Below are 15,518 nucleotides of genomic sequence, written 5' to 3'. Positions count from 1 at the left end.
CGTGTGGCGGTCCAAACCTCTCCAATGAAGCTTTGCTCTGAACATTCTTCCTGCCCTCTCTTGAGGATGCAGGCTGGAACTTTAGAGATGCTCTGGGTCAGACTAGGGGAAGGGAGGGAATCAGACAGCAGACACAACAAAGATCCTCACGTTCTGGTACTGTGACAGCAGGCAGAGGAGTCTGCGTCCCATGGGGTCCGGAGCCCAGGGAGCAGAGAGAGAGAAAGGAAGAACTCAGACAGAGCCCCTTGGGGGAAGCGCAGACCATTTGGAGCTTTTCCCCTGCCCTCCCCAGCCTCCGACCTGGGCCCATCAGGGAGCCCAGGGTCTCTGGGCCATTTTCAGAGTCAGCCACTCTCCAAAGGGTGAATCTGGCTGCTCTGGGCTGCTTAGGGGTGGGGGCAGTGAGGGGGTGCTGGAGCAGGAACCACACTTACCCGCTGTTTTGCAGCAGCGACACATAACATCCTGCCAACAGTGTTAGAAGGTCACAAACCCCAGTGCGCCAAAGAAACAAGGAGAGCCTCACGGTGTTCTGCCCCCAGCTTCTATGGTGGTGTGGCCACTTCCTTCTGCACAAAGACAGGATGTAATTTATTTATTAACATCTCTCTCCCCCTTCTAGACTGTCAGCTTCTTGTGGGCAGGGAATATGTCTACTCTGTGTAGTTTCCCAAGCACTCAGAACAGTACTTTGCACCCCGTAAGCACACTGATTGATACAACCAATCAATTAACCAATTGAAGCACATACCATTGATTGATTGAAGACCTGAGCGGTGACCAAGAAAGCCTCTCCTCATCACCCTCCACCCACTCCCTTCCTGCCCCACTGTTCCACCTTCCCATCGCTCCTTCAAATCCCACCTCCCGCCTGTCCAACCAGCCCAGCCTGGCTTTTGAAATGTTTTCCTCTTGCTTCCTTGCCAAAGCTGGCTCTTTCCCAGTTTTCAGCATCCACTTCCCATTTCGCCGGAGCCGCAAGGACCGGGGAGGGCTGGGCAGGGTGGAGAGCAGCTGTAGTTCCCTCTCAAGTCTCTCCCTCCCCAGCCCCCCAATATTAGGCCTCTTCCTTATAAGTGCCATAGTAGGCCCCAAGGGGGGGGGAGGGGGAGAGAGAGAGAGAGAGAGAGAGAGAGAGAGAAAGAGAGAGAGAGAGAAACTGTGTTTGCACGCGTGCATGCATACACTGCTGAAGGGGGGGAAAAAAACCTGTGGCAGGAAAAAGATGGTGACGATCAGCCATTGCCTACCCTAAGTCCCTTGGATGCACTGGGAAAATAAACATAGTTATGAATATTACTTATACTTTGATGATAATGGTGATGTCACGATCCAGGGGCCAAAGCACAGCGGGTGTCAAGGCACAGACAGAAATCTGTTGGTGAAACAAAACAAACATGAGAGAGAAAGTTAGAGCTGCAGGAGACCTGTTTTGAAATGGAACCCAGTCTTAACTCCCTTTTCACAATAGGGATGGAATGATCAACGAACAAATGACTTTCTGTTTTTATTTCCAAAGGAAGTCCTCTTCCATGAAGGAAACATACAGCTCACAAAGAAACTATTACTCAACAGGTGGGATCTAACTCAATCAATTATGCTAATGAACACTTAGTGCCGAGCACCATACTAAGCACTTGAGAAAGTACAATATAATATGGTTGGTAGACGTGATCTCTGCCCAAAAGGCTTATTGTCTTATGCTGTTGAGTCATTTCTGGCCCATAGCAACGCCATGGACACATCTCTCCCAGAATACCTCACCTCCATCTGCAATCATTCTGGTAGTGTATCCACAGAGTTTTCTTGGTAAAAATCTGGAAGTGGTTTACCATTGCCTCCTTCCACGCAGTAAACGCTAGTCTCCGCCCCTGACTCTCTCCCATGCCACTGCCGCCCCAGCACGGGTGAGTTTTGACTTTTAGCAGATTGCCTTCCACTCGCTAGCCACTGCCCAAGCTAGGAATAGAATGGGTATACCTCTACTTGACTGTCCCTCCTGCAGTCGAGACTGATAGAGTACTGGAAACGCTCCAGGGGTGATCCTGGGAGGGGAAAAGGAGCTTATGATCCTTTTATATTATACTCTCCCAAGTGCATAGTACAGTGCTTAGCACGCAGAAAGTGCTCAATAAATACGACTGCATGAATCCAGGGGGAGATGGACATTAAAATAAATTACAGATGGGGGGAATAGAGAATTCCAGTGACCAGCAAGCTTGGCAAACTCCCTTTAACTGGTGCTTTAGCGAATTCCTTGTCTTTCAGATGTGAGAAGTTCACCTCAACATTTCCGCGGTCCCCCTTCAAGGGGCTCTGGAGCTCTTCTCCCCCTCTGCTGCTACTCACCGACACCCATCACTCCAGTCAGGAAGCCGAGGACTTTCAATATTCAGTTCTTGGGATTGAAGCTCTTGACTCCTCATTGGATCTTCTGCAGTGATGATTCTTACTGGCCCTAATAAAAAAGAACAATAATGGATGGTATGTATTAAGTGCTTACTATGTACCAAGCACTGCACTAAGTACTGGGGTAGGTACAAAATAATCAGCTTGGGTACAGTCCCGTCCCAAATGGAACTCACAGTCTAAGGGGAAGGGAAAACAGTTAATATCCATTTTACAGATGAGGAAACTGAGGCCCAGAGAAATTAAGTGACTTATCTATGGCCACACAGTAGGTAAGTGGTAGAGCTAGTACTAGAACCCAGGTCTCCTAATCCTCAGTCCCGTGCTCTGTCCACTACGGCACTCCTGCCTCCCAGAGTTCACTGCCAGGAAATTACAGTATAGTCTCAACTCTCTGCATCAATGGAGGAAAAGCGAGAAGAGATGGTTAAACTATCACATCAGTCCTAAGCCATGAAGATCCTGAATTTAAGGTGAGCTATTAAAAAGCTGCTGTTTCAGACTGGAAAAATGATGTCCTTCCATTCATCTTTCACCATATTTCTGTTGGTTTTCCCAGTGAGTCACTTTGTTGGTCATCCCTCTCCTTACCTTTCCCACTCTTGCTCTTAAACTGATTTAAGGGATTACTCCGGAGAGCTCACGCTTGTGCTCAGGAGTCAGCGGAGCTTGAGAGAGAGAGAGAGAAAGAGTGAGGCAGAGGCTGAAACAGACAATGACAAAGATCCCGAGACACTGAAAGAGAATGTGACAGAAATGCTTAGAAAAAGTAGAGACCAAGAGACCTCAAAATACTGAGTCAGAGAGAAGATGGAGGAGCTGAGAGTTGTAGAGATGGCTGGGAATGGGGGGAGGTAGATAAATGATAACGGAGACGGCATCCCAGGAAACACAACACAGGGAACGTTAAGACACAGAGAGAAATTGGCTGGTGAGTTGGTAGACTAAAAACAAACTTTTGTGGGCTAAGTGCCTGGTAGCTAAATATTCACAACGTGGACCACTTGTGCGCAGATATTTGGAAGTGTGCTTGGACTGGTAACCCACATTGTGCTGCCTAGGCCTGAAGCTTCAAATCCAACCTGTCATCTCTCTCAGAGATAGAGAGAGGGAAGGCCACAGGCAAATACCTGGAGGAAAGGCTCATCTCCCGGAAAACAGGTGTGTCAGCAGCCGCCAAGGGAAAGGTTACCTGCTCACCCCCTCTCCCTATGACAGTCGGGTGTGTACATAGAGAATCCGCCTGCCCTGCGCTTGCCCTACTGGGCAAGGGGGTCCCGTCTTTCAGAGTTTGGAGCAAAGGTGGCAGGGAATTCCAACTTACTCATCCGTCTCCTGGGAGTTTTAGCTGCTTTGCTGTGTGGTGAGGAGCTGAGGGCGAGTGACTGGACACTTGGATACGTCCCCTCACCCCCTCCTGACCAGTGCTGTCTCCGGCCCGCTCACCTGGCCCCTGCTGACAGTGGGGTAGCCCTTCCTCTTTAGCACTCTCCTTCTGCCTACTGATCTGGTATGTTGTTGCCATTTTCTGACTAAACAAAAAATCTGCACAACACTGAGCAGATTGTTACTGCTCAGCCATAAATACTCTCAACACTTACACTTCTCTCACCACAAAAGCCCAATGCAAATTCCCCCACCACACTGGTGTACATTAAGGAAATGCATAACTGACAATTCAGCCACCCAAACATACAAACACATATGCCAATTTCACGCAAATGAACACCTGTGCACAAGACCAGCACAAGCCCAAGGGACTCTTCATGCTCCTGATTTGCTCTCTCCGGCCCTCTGGACCTGGCCGGGCACAGCCAACTGCTTCTCAGCCCAACAGCGACCTTCCTCAGCCCCTCCAGCTTAGCCTCTTTCCAGCCTGTGAGAGTCCTGGGGCTGGGGAGAGGACGGCACAAGCACAGTTCTGTAAGCTCGCTGTGGGCAAAGAATGTGTCTGTTATATTCTTATATTGTACCCTCCCAACCGCTTAGTACAGTGCTCTGCACACAGAAAGCACTCAACAAATATGACCGGCTGAGAACTCAGCCAGATGAGTAGCTTCCCTCCTTTCCCATCGGCTACACCAAGGTGATGGCCCTCCTGCGAGGGAGGACAAAAAAACCCATCAGGTCCTTCTTATCAAGACCACCCTCTTTGGGGACGGAGCTTGGTGATCGCCACCCTCTTCACTTGGGCTTTTTCACGAGTTCGCTCACCCCGCAAAAAATCAATTTAAATAGGGCTTAAGAAAGAATAAACAGCAGCAGGCAGAGAGGGCCAGGGAGGAGTTTGGTTCACATTTAACTCTTTACATCTCAGAGAGAAATCTAGTTTCACTTCCTTTTCTTTCAATTCAACAGAGCCTCTGACTGTTCTGGCCTTGCGGTCGGTGAAGGTAACGTAGCCCCAGAGACCAGAGGAGGAAGCTTCCAAACCAAGAGATGGGGACCCACTTTTCCCCTTCCTGGGCTGAATGGTGAACAGTGGACCGACTTCTCCGTTGATTCTTGGTTTGTGACTTATTTTTGCTTATAGAATTTCTTCTCTCTAATGCTGGTTGGGAAGGAGTGGGTAGGAGAGTAAAAAAGGTAAATTATCATCTACTTCCAATGGGAAAATGTTGCAGAGGACTTGTCAGTGCTTAATTGGTCCCAGAAGAAGGCTCTCCCCACTTCTAACTTTCCCTCCTTATTGCTACCACAGGGGGGACAGGATGGGGTGGGATAAGAAGGGGAGCACAGGTTTGGAGCCAGGGAGAGCAGGTTTCGAATCAGGGAGAATCGGGAAGCATGGGTTTGGAGCCGAAGAGCAAGAGTTTCAGTACTGAGGGACTACTCTTCGGCCTTGAGACTATATAAGTCGTAGTGATGGCATTTGGAGTTGAGCTTTGCCTCCTGAAAGTGGGGCTCTGCAAGGGGAGCTGGGGGTGTTGGGGGGGGAGGGCGTGGGGGCCAAGGTTGAGCCATGGCCCAAATTAGGCTCTGGACTGGATGTAGTTCCTGATGGTTGGCCGGGGGAGAATGAGTGTTGTTTTCAGTGAATTGGCTGCTTCTCAGGGGAAGCACTGACAAATTTGGTAGGAGTGATTTGAATTTGTTTTGGGAGAGGAGAATCAGCTCTAACGGGAGCATCTGATCACCTCAATACTTTTCAGACTGTCAAAAGATTGGCTGGAACCAGGGAAAGTAAAATGGACTACAGCCATGAATATATGTGCTTTATCCTCTCACCTCACCCAGGCCCTCTGAATCCCCTATTTCTCTTCATTTTTCTCTTTCTCTGTATTTCCTCTTCCCCCTTCATCTTCTCCTCCCTCCTCCTCTCTTTCCTCTGAAATTTCTCATCCCTTCCTATTCCCAGTTTCCCTCTACTCTCCCCAACCTCCTCTCCCCTTCTCCAACCATGGCTTCCCACATCCCCTTGGCCCTCGCCAAGGTGAGACATTGCACCTGGCCTCCTCTGACTCTCCAAAGACACCTTGTTCTTCTTGGACTTTTTTCTTTGCTTTTAAAAATGGTATTTGTAAGTGCTTACTATGTACCAGGCACCTAGTAAGTGTTGACTGGTCTACTGTGATACTGAAAACATGGAAGTTTCTGACTGTGTGTGTTGGGGACGTGTGTGTGTGGGTGGGGGGGGGGGGATTATGTGTGCATGTGCATGCATGTAGATTTTTGCAGATGCTATGTGCAGAAAGGGAGGGGTCTGACCTTAGGCTCTTTGGCCTTCCCAGCCTCTCTATCATCTCCTATTGTCCATCCTGCAGAGTGGGGTCTGGAGATGCTCACCAAAGCTCCCCGTCCCTTTCCCACCTCCAGACAACTAAAGGGCCCAGGCTCACCCATCCTGGTCTCCTCATTCTCTCAGCTAGGCCTGGGCAATGCTGCTCTTGGAACTCTTCTCCCATCAAGGAGCTGGTGAAATCCTTCCTGGCATCTCCTCACAGATGTTACCTACAGGTTCCTCACAGCCTCTTCTTCCTCCCCATTCATTCATTCAATCGACCCCTGGCCCACGTCCTACCTCTGGCCTGGAACACACTCCCTCTTCAAATCTGCCAAATTCATTCATTCAATCGTATTTACTGAGCACTTACTGTGTGCAGAGCACTGTACTAAGCGCTTGGAAAGTACAAGTTGGCAACCTATAGAGACGGTCCCTACCCAACAATGGGCTCACAGTCTAGAAGGGGGAGACAGGCAACAGAACATATTAACAAAATAAAATAAATATAATAAATATGTACAAGTAAAATAGAGTAATAAATCTGTACAAACATATACAGGTGCTGTGGGGAGGGGAAGGAGGTAGGGTGGGGGGATGGGGAGGGGGAGAGGAAGGAGGGGGCTCAGTCTGGGAAGGCCTCCTAGAGGAGGTGAGCTTTCAGTAGGGCTTTGAAGGGAGGAAGAGAGCCAGCGTGGCAGATGTACGGAAGGAGGGAATTCCAGGCCAGGGGGAGGATGTGGGCTGGGGGTCGATGGCGGGACAGGCGAGAACGAGGCACAGCGAGGAGGGTAGCGGCAGAGGAGCAGAGGGTGTGGGCTGGGCTGGAGAAAGAGAGAAGGGAGGTGAGGTATGAGGGGGCAAGGTGATGGAGAGCCTTGAAGCTGAGAGTGAGCAGTTTTTGCCTGATGCGTAGGTTGACTGGTAGCCACTGGAGATTTTTGAGGAGGGGAGTAACATCCTCCTCCTCCTTCTCTCAGTGCCCCACCCCTTCAAATACTCAGGTGAGGTTATTTGAGGAATCCTGCAGGTTGTTCGACTCATTCTAGGGTCCTGGCCAGCCACTCCTCTGACATCCAGGATCCAAATGGGCAGGGAATGTTTCTGTTACATTGTATTCTGCCAAGTGCTTAGCACAGTGCTCTGCACACAGCAAGCGCTCAATAAATACGATTGATTGATAGACTGTGAATCTGTATATTGACTCTTTACAGCCTAAAGCTGTATTTCACTAAAACCAGTTTCCCATCAATCCAAGGAAAGAAAAGGCTGCATGACCTGGGCCTCGGAATCCAAGCACAAGGAATTGGTCACGGCTAGCAGGCTCCCACCCCAGCTAACTCATTTATTGCTCCGTACTGCCTTGGTGTCCTTGGCAGATGCTAAATGAAATCAGTCCTGGTGAGCGGAGTGCTCTGCAGGCTTCATTAGGGAAAACAAACGACCCCTTGGTACCTTGAAACTTAGAATGAAAGGCAACAAAGATCCAGATAATGATGTATCACAATATCTCACTTCTAGCCCAATCTCAAACTAATTCCCAAAGCTGCAGCACTGCTTTCCAGAGGGGAGTGCTAGCCAGCCACCCACCCATCTGTGCCTTCTCCAATATCAGGCCTGTGGAGAAAATGGACAGAAAATAGAGACAAACTAAATGGCATGAGAGAAGTAAGCTGGGGAGAAGACAAAATAATAATAATAATAATAATAATAATAATGATGGCATTTATTAAGCGCTTACTACGTGCAAAGCACTGTTCTAAGCGCTGGGGAGGTTACAAGGTGATCAGGTTGTCCCACAGGGGGCTCACAGTCTTCATCCCCATTTTACAGATGAGGTAACTGAGGCCCAGAGAAGTTAAGTGACTTGCCCAAGGTCACCCAGCTGACAAGTGGTGGAGCCGGGATTTGAACCCCTGACCTCTGACTCCAATGCCCAGGCTCTTTCCACTGAGCCATGCTGAGCAACATTCATTCATTCACTCAATCGTATTGAGCGCTTACTGTGTGCTGAGCACTGTAATAATAATGATGGCATTTACTAAGCGCGACTTTGGGCGAGTCACTTGGCTCCTCTGTGCCTCAGTTCCCTCACCTGTAGGATGGGGATGAAAACTGTGAGCCCCCTGTGGGACATCCTGATCACCTTGTAACCTCCCCAGAGCTTAGAACAGTGCTTTGCACATAGTAAGCGCTTAATAAATGCTATCATTATCATTATTATTATTATTATTAATTTATTTGCTAGGCACTTACCACGTGCCCGGCACCATTCTAAGAGCTGAGGAGTGGAAACGAGCACATTGGGGTGGACCCTCTCCCTTTCCCACGTGGGGCTCACAGTCTCCATCCCCATTTTACAGATGAGGGAACTGAGGCACAGAGGAGTTAAGTGACTCGCCCAAGGTCATGCAGCAGACAAATGGCAGCAAACCCTGTGACTCCCAGGGCCGTGCCCTGTCCCTATGCAGCAGACAAATGGCAGCAAACCTTCTGACTCCCAGGCCCGTGCCCCAATCGTTTGCAGCAGACAAATGGCAGCAAACCTTGTGACTCGCAGGCCCGTGCCCTATCCCCACGCAGCAGACAAATGGCAGCGAACCTGGTGACTCCCAGGCCCGTGCCCTATCCCCATGCAGCAGACAAATGGCAGCAAACCTCCTGACTCCCTGGCCCATGCCCTCTCCCCATGCAGCAGACAAATGGCAGCAAACCTTCCGACTCCCAGGCCCGTGCCCTATCCCCATGCAGCAGACAAATGGCAGGAAACCTTGTGACTCTACGGCCCGTGCCCTCTCCCCATGCAGCAGACAAATGGCAGCAAACCTGGTGACTCCCAGGCCCGTGCCCTGTCCCTATGCAGCAGACAAATGGCAGCAAACCTCCTTACTCCCAGGCCCGTCCCCTATCCCCATGCAGCAGACAAATGGCAGCAAACCTTCCGACTCCCAGGCCCGTGCCCTCTCCCTATGCAGCAGACAAGTGGCAGCAAACCTTGTGACTCCCAGGCCCGTGCCCTATCCCCATGCAGCAGACAAATGGCAGCAAACCTCCTGACTCCCAGGCCCGTGCCCCATCCCCATGCTGCAGACAAATGGCAGCAAACCTTCTGACTCCAAGGCCCGTGCCCTCTCCTCAAGCAGCAGATAAATGGCAACAAACCTTGTGACTCCCAGGCCCGTGTCCTATCCCCATGCAGCAGACAAATAGCAGCAAACCTTGTGACTCCCAGGCCCGTGCCCTCTCCCTATGCTGCAGACAAATGGCAGCGAACCTTGTGACTCCCAGGCCCGTGCCCTCTCCCTATGCAGCAGACAAATGGCAGCAAACCTTCCGACTCCCAGGCCCGTACCCTCTCCCCATGTAGCAGACAAATGGCAGCAAACCTCGTGACTCCCAGGCCCGTGCCCTAACCCTATGCAGCAGACAAATGGCAGCAAACCTTGTGACTCCCAGGCCCGTGCCCTATCCCCATGCAGCAGACAAATGTCAGCAAACCTTGTGACTCCCAGGCCCGTGCCCTATCCCCATGCAGCAGACAAATGGCAGCAAACCTCCTGACTCCCAGGCCTGTGCCCTATCCCCATGCAGCAGACAAATGGCAGCAAACCTTCTGACTTACAGGCCCGTGCCCTATCCCCACGTAGCAGACAAATGGCAGCAAACCTTGTGACTCCCTGGCCCGTGCCCTCTCCCCATGCAGCAGACAAATGGCAGCAAACCTTGTGACTCCCAGGCCCATGCCCTATCCCCATGCAGCAGACAAATGTCAGCAAACCTTGTGACTCCCAGGCCCGTGCCCTATCCCCATGCAGCAGACAAATGGCAGCAAACTTTCTCACTCCCAGGCCCGTGCCCTCTCCCCTGCAGCAGACAAATGGCAGCAAAACTTCTGACTTCCAGGCCTGTGCCCCATCCCCATTCAGCCGACAAATGGCAGCAAACCTCCTGACTCCCAGGCCCGTGCCCTGTCCCCATGCAGCAGACAAATGGCAGCAAACCTCCTGACTCCCAGGCCCGTGCCCTATCCCTATGCAGCAGACAAATGGCAGCAAACCCCCTGACTCCCAGGCCCGTGCCCTCTCCCCATTCAGCAGACAAATGGCAGCAAACCTCCTGACTCCCAGGCCCGTGCCCTACCCCCATGCAGCAGACAAATGGCAGTAAACCTCATGACTCCCAGGCCCGTGCCCTCTCCCCAATCAGCAGACAAATGGCAGCAAACCTCCTGACTCCCAGGCCTGTGCCCTACCCCTATGCAGCAGACAAATGGCAGCAAACCTCCTGACTCCCAGGGCCGTGCCCTATACCCATGCAGCAGACAAATGGCAGTAAACCTCCTGATTCCCAGGCCCGTGCCCTATCCCCATGCAGCAGACAAATGGCAGCAAACCTTGTGACTCCCAGGCCCGTGCCCTATCCCCATGCAGGAGACAAATGGCAGCAAACCTTGTGACTCCCAGGCCCGTGCCCTATCCCCAAGCAGCAGACAAATGGCAGCAAACGTTGTGACTCTCCGGCCCGTGCCCTCTCCCCATGCAGCAGAGAAATGGCAGCAAACCTCCTGACTCCCAGGCCCGTGCCCTATCCCCACGCAGCAGACAAATGGCAGCAAACCTTCTGACTCCCAGGCCCGTGCCCTCTCCCCATGCAGCAGACAAATGGCAGCAAACCTTGTGACTCCAAGGCCCGTGCCCTATCCCCATGCAGCAGACAAATGCAGCAAACCTTGTGACTCCCAGGCCCGTGCCCTCTCCCCATGCAGCAGACAAATGGCAGCAAATCTCCTGACTCCCAGGCCCGTGCCCTACCCCCATGCAGCAGACAAATGGCAGCAAACCTCCTGACTCCCAGGCCCATGCCCTATCCCCATGCAGCAGACAAATGGCAGCAAACCTTCTGACTCCCAGGCCCGTGCCCTCTCCCCACGCAGCAGACAAATGGCAGCAAATCTCCTGACTCCCAGGCCCGTGCCCTACCCCCATGCAGCAGACAAATGGCAGCAAACCTTCAGACTCCCAGGCCCGTGCCCTGTCCCTATGCAGCAGACAAATGGCAGTAAACCTCCTGGCTCCCAGGCCCATGCTCTATCCCCATGCAGCAGACAAATGGCAGCAAACCTCCTTACTCCCAGGCCCATGCTCTATCCCCACGCAGCAGACAAATGGCAGCAAACCTCGTGACTCCCAGGCCCGTGCCCTAACCATTTGCAGCAGACAAATGGCAGCAAACCTCCTTACTCCCAGGCCCGTGCCCTATCCCCATGCAGCAGACAAATGGCAGCAAACCTTCCGACTCCCAGGCCCGTGCCCTCTCCCCATGCAGCCGACAACTGGCAGCAAACCTTGTGACTCACAGGCCCATGCCCTACCCCCATGCAGCAGACAAATGGCAGCAAACCTTGTGACTCCCAGGCCCGTGCCCTATCCCCATGCAGCAGACAAATGGCAGCAAAACTCCTGACTCCCAAGCCCGTGCCCTATCCCCACGCAGCAGACAAATGGCAGCAAACCTTCTGACTCCCAGGCCCGTGCCCTCTCCCCATGCAGCAGACAAATGGCAGCAAACCTTCCGACTCCAAGGCCCATGCCCTATCGCCATGCAGCAGACAAATGGCAGCAAACCTTGTGACTCCCAGGCCCATGCCTTATCCCCATGCAGCAGACAAATGGCAGCAAAACTTATGACTCCCAGGCCCGTGCTCTATCCCCATGCAGCAGACAAATGGCAGCAAACCTCCTTACTCCCAGGCCCGTGCCCTATCCCCATGCAGCAGACAAATAGCAGCAAACCTTGTGACTCCCAGGCCCGTGCCCTCTCCCCATGCAGCAGCCAAATGGCAGCAAACCTTGTGACTTCCAGGCCCGTGCGCTCTCCCCATGCAGCAGACAAATGGCAGCAAACCTTGTGACTCCCAGGCCCGTGCCCTATCCCTATGCAGCAGACAAATGGCAGCAAACCTCCTTACTCCCAGGCCCGTGCCCTATCCCCATGCAGAAGACAAATGGCAGCAAACCTTCCGACTCCCAGGCCTGTGCCCTCTCCCCATGCAGCAGACAAATGGCAGCAAACCTTGTGACTCCCAGGCCCATGCCCTATCCCCATGCAGCAGACAAATGGCAGCAAACCTTGTGACACCCAGGCCCGTGCTCTCTCCCCATGCAGCAGACAAATGGCAGCGAACCTGGTGACTCCCAGGCCCGTGCCCTATCCCCATGCAGCAGACAAATGGCAGCAAACCTTGTGACACCCAGGCCCGTGCTCTCTCCCCATGCAGCAGACAAATGGCAGCGAACCTTGTGACTCCCAGGCCCGTGCCCTATACCCATGCAGGAGACAAATGGCAGCAAACCTTGTGACTCCCAGGCCCGTGCCCTATTCCCATGCAGCAAATGGCAGCAAACCTCCTTACTCCCAGGCCCATGCTCTATCCCCATGCAGCAGACAAATGCAGCAAACCTTGTGACTCCCAGTCTCGTGCCCTCTCCCCATGCAGTAGACAAACGGCAGCAAACCTTCTGACTCCCAGGCCCGTGCCCTATCCCCATGCAGCAGACAAATTGCAGCAAACCTCCTGACTCCCAGGCCCGTGCCCTATCCCTATGCAGCAGACAAATGGCAGCAAACCTTCTGACTCGCAGGCCCGTGCCCTATCCCCATGCAGCAGACAAATGGCAGCAAACCTCCTTACTCCCAGGCCCATGCTCTATCCCCATGCAGCAGACAAATGGCAGCAAACCTTGTGACTCCCAGTCCCGTGCTCTATCCCCATGCAGTAGACAAATGGCAGCAAACCTTGTGACTCCCAGTCCCGTGCTCTATCCCCATGCAGTAGAAAAATGGCAGCAAACCTTCTTACTCCCAGGCCCGTGCCCTATCCCCATGCAGCAGACAAATGGCAGCAAACCTTGTGACTCCCAGGCCCATGCCCTATCCCCATGCAGCAGACAAATGGCAGCAAACCTCCTGACTCCCAGGCCCGTGCCCCATCCCTATGCAGCAGACAAATGGCAGCAAACCTTGTGACTCCCAGGCCCGTGCTCTATCCCCATGCGGCAGACAAATGGCAGCAAACCTCCTTACTCCCAGGCCCATGCTCTATCCCCATGCAGCAGACAAATGCAGCAAACCTTGTGACTCCCAGTCCCGTGCCCTCTCCCCATACAGTAGACAAATGGCAGCAAACCTTCTAACTCCCAGGCCCGTGCCCTATCCCCATGCAGCAGACAAATGGCAGCAAACCTTGCGACTCCCAGGCCTGTGCCCTATCCCTATGCAGCAGACAAATGGCAGCAAACCTTCCGACTCCCAGGCCCGTGCCCTAACCCCATACAGCAGACAAATGGCAGCAAACCTTGTGACTCCCAGGCCCGTGCCCTATCCCTATGCAGCAGACAAATGGCAGCAAACCTTGTGACTCCCAGACCCGTGCCCCACCCCTATGCAGCAGACAAATGGCAGCAAACCTCCTGACTCCCAGGCCCGTGCCCTATCCCTATGCAGCCGACAAATGGCAGCAAACCTTCCGACTCCCAGGCCCGTGCCCTAACCCCATGCAGCAGACAAATGGCAGCAAACCTTCCGACTCCCAGGCCCGTGCCCTATCCCCATGAAGCAGAAAAATTGCAGTAAACCTTGTGATTCCCAGGCCCGTGCCCTCTCCCCATGCAGCAGACAAATGGCAGCAAACCTTGTGACTCCCAGGCCCATGCCCTAAACCCATGCAGCTGACAAATGGCAGCAAACCTTTTGACTCCCAGGCCCATGCCCTATCCCCACGCAGCAGACAAATGGCAGCAAACCTTGTGACACCCAGGCCCGTGCCCTATCCCCATGCAGCAGACAAATGGCAGCAAACCTTGTGACTCCCAGGCCCGTTCCCTATCCCTATGCAGCAGACAAATGGCAGCAAACCTTCAGACTCCCAGGCCTGTGCCCTGTCCCATTGCAGCAGACAAATGGCAGTAAGTCTCCTGACTCCCAGGCCCGTGCCCTCTCCCCATTCAGCAGACAAATGGCAGCAAACCTCCTGACTCCCAGGCCCGTGCCCTACCCCCATGCAGCAGACAAATGGCAGTAAACCTCATGACTCCCAGGCCCGTGCCCTCTCCCCATTCAGCAGACAAATGGCAGCAAACCTCCTGACTCCCAGGCCTGTGCCCCTACCCCTATGCAGCAGGACAAATGGCAGCAAACCTCCTGACTCCCAGGGCCGTGCCCTATACCCATGCAGCAGACAAATGGCAGTAAACCTCCTGATTCCCAGGCCCGTGCCCTATCCCCATGCAGCAGACAAATGGCAGCAAACCTTGTGACTCCCAGGCCCGTGCCCTATCCCCATGCAGGAGACAAATGGCAGCAAACCTTGTGACTCCCAGGCCCGTGCCCTATCCCCAAGCAGCAGACAAATGGCAGCAAACGTTGTGACTCTCCGGCCCGTGCCCTCTCCCCATGCAGCAGACAAATGGCAGCAAACCTCCTGACTCCCAGGCCCGTGCCCTATCCCCACGCAGCAGACAAATGGCAGCAAACCTTCTGACTCCCAGGCCCGTGCCCTCTCCCCATGCAGCAGACAAATGGCAGCAAACCTTGTGACTCCAAGGCCCGTGCCCTATCCCCATGCAGCAGACAAATGCAGCAAACCTTGTGACTCCCAGGCCCGTGCCCTCTCCCCATGCAGCAGGCAAATGGCAGCGAATCTCCTGACTCCCAGGCCCGTGCCCTACCCCCATGCAGCAGACAAATGGCAGCAAACCTCCTGACTCCCAGGCCCATGCCCTATCCCCATGCAGCAGACAAATGGCAGCAAACCTTCTGACTCCCTGGCCCGTGCCCTCTCCCCACGCAGCAGACAAATGGCAGCAAATCTCCTGACTCCCAGGCCCGTGCCCTACCCCCATGCAGCAGACAAATGGCAGCAAACCTCCTGACTCCCAGGCCCGTGCCCTATCCCTATGCAGCAGACAAATGGCAGCAAACCTACAGACTCCCAGGCCCGTGCCCTATCCCCATGCAGCAGACAAATGACAGTAAACCTCCTGACTCCCAGGCTCGTGCCCTATCCCCATGCAGCAGACAAATGGCAGCAAACCTTGTGACTCCCAGGCCCGTGCCCTAACCCCATGCAGCAGACAAGTGGCAGCAAACCTTCTGACTCCCAGGCCCGTGCCCCATCCCCACGCAGCAGACAAATGTCAGCAAACCTTGTGACTCCCCAGCCCGTGTCCTATCCCCATGCAGCAGACAAATGGCAGCAAACCTGGTGACTCCCAGGCCCGTGCTCTATCCCCATGCAGCAGACAAATGGCAGCAAACCTTCTGACTCGCAGGCCCGTGCCCTCTCCCCATGCAGCAGACAAATGGCAGCAAACCTGGTGACTCCCAG

At 53.5% G+C, this 15,518-nt stretch overlaps 1 long non-coding RNA gene and 1 other non-coding gene across 3 annotated transcripts in view; both read right to left on the bottom strand.

Annotated features, from left to right (window-relative positions):
• Window positions 1–855: 855 nt before the first annotated feature.
• The window catches only part of LOC119932282, a 70,576-nt gene continuing 55,913 nt past the window's right edge, over window positions 856–15,518 (bottom strand). The window contains exons 1-3 of one of the 2 annotated variants that reach the window (XR_005452297.1): window positions 3,004–3,077; window positions 2,353–2,461; window positions 856–1,378 (exon numbers count right to left, since the gene is read on the bottom strand). This is a non-coding gene — a long non-coding RNA (uncharacterized LOC119932282). Of the gene's footprint in view, window positions 1,379–2,352; window positions 2,462–3,003; window positions 3,078–15,518 lie in introns of those variants that run through there. The other variant, XR_005452298.1, reaches the window with a different exon arrangement.
• On the bottom strand, window positions 1,921–2,058 carry LOC119932719. The gene has a single exon (XR_005452459.1). It is a non-coding gene; the product is annotated as a small nucleolar RNA SNORA7 (small nucleolar RNA).

Source organism: Tachyglossus aculeatus, chromosome 9, assembly GCF_015852505.1.
Source record: "Tachyglossus aculeatus isolate mTacAcu1 chromosome 9, mTacAcu1.pri, whole genome shotgun sequence".
Taxonomy (NCBI): domain Eukaryota; kingdom Metazoa; phylum Chordata; class Mammalia; order Monotremata; family Tachyglossidae; genus Tachyglossus; species Tachyglossus aculeatus.
Note: the sequence above shows the minus strand (reverse complement) of the source record. Positions and strands in the feature narration are given on the sequence as shown.